Source organism: Macaca nemestrina, chromosome 16, assembly GCF_043159975.1.
Source record: "Macaca nemestrina isolate mMacNem1 chromosome 16, mMacNem.hap1, whole genome shotgun sequence".
Lineage (NCBI taxonomy): Eukaryota > Metazoa > Chordata > Mammalia > Primates > Cercopithecidae > Macaca > Macaca nemestrina.
This window is the reverse complement of record NC_092140.1, coordinates 40453865-40460164: the sequence shown is the minus strand read 5'-3', so window position 1 is coordinate 40460164 and position 6300 is coordinate 40453865. Positions and strand designations below refer to the sequence as shown.

The 6300-nt window shown below is 37.8% G+C and overlaps 1 non-coding gene across 1 annotated transcript; it reads left to right on the top strand.

Moving 5' to 3' along the window:
• Positions 1-1653: 1653 nt before the first annotated feature.
• LOC112426667 (U4 spliceosomal RNA) lies at positions 1654-1794 on the top strand. Its single transcript, XR_003018055.1, has one exon. It is a non-coding gene; the product is annotated as a U4 spliceosomal RNA (small nuclear RNA).
• The last annotated feature ends 4506 nt before the right edge of the window (positions 1795-6300 follow it).

The following is a 6300-nucleotide window of genomic DNA, read 5'->3' as shown; positions in this document are numbered from 1 at the left end:
GGTGTTCCAGAAATTTATAGCATTCCAAATCAACTGAAGAAACTGTGCAAGGAGAACCCAGGGTGGGGATCGTTGCAAATGCACCTTGTTGGGGGTCTGTCTCCCTTGTTTCCTAGCCCATCGCCTGCCTTCCTCAAGCTCTTCCCTGCTGAGATCAGGCGGCACGATCTCTCAGGTCAATGTGTCAAAACAGCCTAAGGAAAGCTGTTTTTTCTTTCTCTCTAAATCTTATTATAAGGCATTCATCTTATCCTTCTCTTGGGAATGAGAGAAACTGGTATCTTGCATTAGAAATTGTTAATCATTTCTTAAAGTTTGTTTTTTTAAATGCAAAGGTACTGATAAGATAATGTACTAAGAAAAGTTAAAACAAGATTTTTTTGAATATGTAACAATAGGAACAATGTCAGAAAGACACTGCAAGTCTTTGATATTGTGTGGGTGTCAGATAGTGCCAAGTGAATGAGAGACTTCATAGGAAGGTGAAAGTATCTCTTTACTTTACATTTTGTGATGAATGGGAAGAAATTCTAGAGTTCTTTTGCAGCATTTGCTTGTTTATCCAAAGAAACAAACGCTAGCATTCTGATTTTGTGTATCCTCACTTTCATCCTGAATTGTTAAGACTCTTGGTTGTGGTGATAGAAGCCCACTTTAGCTTAAACAACAAAAGGAAATGTGCTGACAAACGGAACCAGATTAAAATGTCTCACTGGCTTTAGTGACAACTGGAACTGAGAACCTAAATGATGTCTGGGCTCTCTATTTGTCTGTCTCGTCTCTGCTTCCCTCTGAAGCCAGCTCCATTCTCTTCCATGGTAGCCTGGCTCTCTCCCTCGTGGAGGAGGTGAGGGAGAGGGTGACATGTCTGGCAGCAGCCCTTGATTTAGTGACTCGAGAAATAAGAGATTCTTCTTCTTTTGGCAGCCCGGCAGCGACATTTTGGGAAGATTCCCAGTAGTTCTTTTTGGTTCATGTGTCCATCCCTAAACCAACTGCTGTGTCCAGGAAGAGATGAGACTCCAAGACGAGTCCCATAAAACCCTGTTGTGAAGTTGGTGGTGCCTGTTCACAGAAGGAAAAGCGGAGAAAGAGTGGCAGATGGGCAAAACTAATAGCTACTATGCCTCCATTCATCTTGATTTTCAAATATAGGATTCATCTTACAATAAGCTTATTACTTTTTTTTAGAAAAAAAGCAAAAATCTGCAAGACCAAAAAATACCTAACATTCACAGGATAATCTGAATGTTCTTGTTCAAAATTCTTGGAGGCCATCTCACTGCTATCCCAGGTAGGATTTTGGAATCTTTAAAGGGCTGATTTACTGGGTTCACCAGGTCACAAAGTACCCAGGCATCAGATACATAACTTTCAGGACAGGGAATAGTCTTGACTTGGGTATTTACAAGTAAGCCAAGTTTTACACACAAAATGAAGTATATTTAGTGGATTGATGATTGGGGAGGGAAGTACTATTGAGAAATCATCACCTGGGGGAACCTCATCTTTTCAATGTGTGGAATAAAGATTCCCAGAGGCTGTAGAATTGATATTGTTGTTGAAAGGATGAGAGAGAGGAAGTCTGCGAGTTACAACAAAATTCCAGGGAAGTTAGAACTACTTCAAAAAGACGTAAAAATAGAAGAAATGAGCTTCATGCAGTGACAGTATCGTAGCCAATGAGGTTTATCCAAGGAGCGATTATTGCTAATTGAAAGCTTTTCCCTATACCTGGCCATGACCACTTGCAATATAGTTGGCATTGGCAATTTTTGACAGTCTCTATGGAGACTGAATATTTCAGTATTAAAAATAATAGAGGAAAGGAAAGTGCCCTCTATTGGCAGGTTTAACTGCTTTATACTCTCTTCCACTATTCTGTTGGATGAGGACCCATGATGATTAAAGAAAATAAAGCAGCTGCATTTTATTTGCACATGTGAGTAGCTTAAATTGCAATGTTGCTGATATCAGATTTACATTATTTAGAAATATAATTCTGGCTATGGTTTTGAAAATGAGTTGGGGAACAATGGGATGAATGGCAGGGAGTTTTTTTTCCTTTTATTCATATGTAATAATGTACATATCTATGGGATACATATGAGTGTTTGATATGTGCATAGAATATGTAATGATCGAGTAAGGGTATTTGGGGTATCTATCACCTGAGTGTTTTCAGGGTATTCAGGGCATCTATAACCTGAGTGTTTATCATTTTTGTGTTGATATCATTTTGAGTCCTCTCTTCTGGTTACTTTGACATATATACAATATTGTTGCTAAGTATAGTTATCCCAGGCTGCTATAAAACATTATAACTTATTTTTCTATCTAACCCTATGTTTGTATCCATAACTAACCTTTCTTCACCCCTGCCCCCTTCCCACTCTCCGGTATCTATCATTTTATTCTCTGTGTTCATGGGATCAAGTTTTTTAGCTCTTGTATATAAGTGAGAGCATGTGGTATTTGTCCTTACATCCTGGCTTATATTACTTAACATAATGACCTCCAGTTCCATCCATGTTGCTGCTAATGACATAGTGTCATTCTTTTTCATGGCCAAATAGTATTCCCTAGTGTATATGTACCACATATTCTTTATCCACTCATCCATTGATGGACATGTAGGTTGATTCCATATCTTTGCTATCATGAATAGTGCTGTGCTAAACACGTGTGCGCAGGTATCCCTTTGATAAACTGATTTCCTTTCCTTTGAGTAGAGACCCAGTAGTGGAAATGTTGGATTGTATGGTAGTTCTATTTTGAGTTTTTTGAGAAATTCCCATGCTGTTTTCCATAGTGATTGTATTAACTTACATTCCAATCAACAGTGTGTAAGAGTTCCCTTTTCTCAGTGCCCTCACCAACATCCGTTGTTTTTTGTCTTTTTAATAATAGTGAATGGCAGGGAGACCTCTTAGGAGTCCTGTGATAATTCACACAAGAACTGACAGTGACCTCGATGAGGGAAATAGCAAAAAGGTGGAAAGGAGTGGGTGGACTTGAGAAATAGTAGAGGAATATAACTGATATAATATTATAAGTATAATCGTATAATACATAAGTATAATATATAATATTTTAACTTACAATAATATTATATTAGAGATGGGGCTGTGGGAAGGGAAGAGTGATGAGGGATCATCCTCCATCTAAGTTTCTGGTTTGGGCAACTGGAAGAATAAAGATACCATTTACTGAGATAAAGAACCGAGAAGAAGAATAGGTTTGGATGAAGGAAGATTCTGAGCTCAGTTTTGGACATACTGAGATTGGAGTTTATAGTTATGTTTATGAATACATCTAAGAGCTGTCTCAAATTAGTCAATACACAAATCCAATTGATTCTTTCCTTTTTAAAAATTTTTTAGTATCTTTTAGTTTTTTAGAGACAGGGTCTTGCTCTGTTGCCCAGGCTAGGGTACAGTGGTGCCATCACAGTTCACTGCAGCGTTGAACTCCTAGGCTCAAGTGATCCTTTTGTGTCAGACTCCTGAGTAGCTAGGACTACAGGCACATGCCACCATGCCTTGCTAATTTTTAATTTTTTAAATTTTTTGTAGAGATGGGATCTCACTATGTTGCCCAGGCTGGTCTCGAACTCCTGGCTTCAAGAAATCCTCCCATCTTGTCCTTCCAAAGAATTGGAATTATAGGCAGGAGCCACCATTTCTGGCCTCTTTTCTTGTTTCTTTCTTTCTTTTTTTTTTTTTTTCCATTTTTTCTTTTCTATTTTTTTTCTACTACCACCAACCATAATTCTGTTACAAGATACATTTAGTCATATAAAATTTTTAGTGAATTTAAGCATTCAGCAATTCATGAACTGGGCATCATCAGACCTCAGGTGGTTCAGCTCTCCATGAGGCGTGGGAAGTGTGTGAGAGAGGAAACATCAAGTATTCTTGGAAGCAAGACAGAGAAAATACATTTGATTGGCCAATGTGAAAAGTCCCTAGAGGTCAGTTGGTGGTTTCTGATTGGTCAGATTTCTAGTTAAAGGTTATTTGGTGATTTCTAATTGCTTACGCTTAGATTTTGTTTTATTGTTTACATTGAATTGGGATTTGGTTTGCTGATGTAGGAAGCCGAGGCACTGGAGCCATCTCAGCCTAATGGCCTCCTAGTTAAGTATTTTTAATAATTTAGATTCCCATCACCTCACATCTGGGAAGTCAAATACCCTTCTATCCTACACTTCTATAATATTCTTCTGTACAGAGTTGCAGTAGGGATGTGCCCAAAAGTTGGTTTTGCTGGGTCATCTTCCATCTCACAATATTTGAATGGTTTTCTATTGCCTGCATAATACTTCCGAGACTGCCTGCAAAGTAGCTCCTAACTAATCCAACCTTATCCCACTCTCCCTAATGGTGAGTTTATCTCAGTTTGGCCAAACTAGAACTTCGAATACAATCTACCCCTTCCTTTCTCTGCCTCTGTGCTCCTGTCATTGCCTGGGCTTGCTTATCCTCTCTACCCATCTGACCCTTTAAATTCATCCCCCAAGGCCGAGATGCTCTCTGGAGGCCATCATTTCCCTCCATTGTAGCTCAACCTGAGCCTTTCCTTATGTGAGTCTGTAAGTTACTGTCTGTGCCCCTCCCATGCCATGAACATTTATTCTCATATTGCACTGTTTTGCAATGCCCCATTGATTTGATCTCTCTCTACAGGGTTGAGGACAAAGGTCAGGTATCATGCTAATTTCATATTCTCCAGAGCACCTAGCATGGTTCTGTGTACAAGATAGGCACTCAATAACTATTTGTCGACTTGAAATAATAAGGTACGTTTTTCTCTTTCCCACTGGTCTTATCTCTGCTTGAGTAAATGAGGTTATGTGAAAGCAGTTGAGATTAAACATGTAAAGTGGAAGAATAAACAAGAGACAGAGGAGATTTTAATAAAATTTTATGGTATAAAAAATCATAGTTACCTGCTAAATCTATTTTTTAAAGCTTTTAAAGCATTCAGATTGCTCCTCTCAACCTGGTAGCATTTTGGTGTGTATAACTAAAAAGCACACAGGTGCTAAAAAGCAGAATTATTATTTCAAAAATATTTGGCAACAAAAATAAACTTGTTTTAATTCAAAAGTGCTTGTGATTTTTGTTTCCTCAAATGACTTCATAGCAAAAATCCTCATGAAATTTTAGTGTATATCATCTATTTTGACTCCAAATTGACTTTGGTTAGAGAAATCTCATTTCTTTTAAAAAATCAATGATAAATAAATAAAATATGTAGATCAAGTTTGTTGGCATAGTAATAGATTTAGTTATAAATCAAAGACTTCAATAAAATAAGCTTGGAGTTAGAAATTACCAAGGCATGCTCTAAGAAAAAAATAATAAAAAGAACAAAAGCACTCAAACTGTGATTCAATATGAACATTTTCCCTGTAACCAGCTCTGCTACTTTCATTGCAGAATTAGAGAAGTAAACTTAAAGCATAGTTAAGTCAACAGAAACTGTTCTAGGTAAATGAATTCAACCTTCATGGTCACTGACACACAATACAATCTTGTTTCTTTCAGAATTTTATTCTTTAAGTAACTAAGTGACTCACAAGCTCAGAAAGTATTTTCTGGTACAAGTAAGTCTGAGCTTAGCATAAAATATTCTGAATATTTCTTCTTTTCAGATGAGTATTTTAAAAAATAATAGTTCCTTTCTGGAAGGTGTAATTGGCTTTTGGTTTGCATGCCTACACATAATTGTCCTTTTGTAGAATGTATTTTAGGATAAGCTAGAATACAGCTTTTCCTTTCTCCATCAAAATCCTACTAATAATTTAGGTTTAGCTCAAATGTTACCACTTTTATACAACTTTGCTTTATTTTTAGGTAGAATTAATCAAATTAATCACCCACCACAGGGGAAGGGACATATCTTTTTTTTTTTTTTTTTTTTGAGATGGAGTCTTGCTCTTGTTGCCTGGGCTGGAGTGCAATGTCACGAACTTGGCTCACTTGCAACTTCTGCCTCTCTGGTTTAAGCGATTCTCCTGCCTCAGCCTCCGGAGTAGCTGGGATTACAGGCGCCCGCCACCACACCCGGCTAATTTTTGTATTTTTAGTAGAGACAGGGTTTCACCATGTTGGCCAGGCTGGTCTCGAACTCCTGACCTCGTGATCCACCTGCCTTGTCCTCCCAAAGTGCTGGGATTACAGGCATGAGCCACCATGCTCAGCCTGGAGATACCATTTTTAATGTTTATTTGTTTGCCAAGTTCCATAGTTGATGTGTATATTTTGGTTACACCCCAAAGTTTGGGTTATAAGC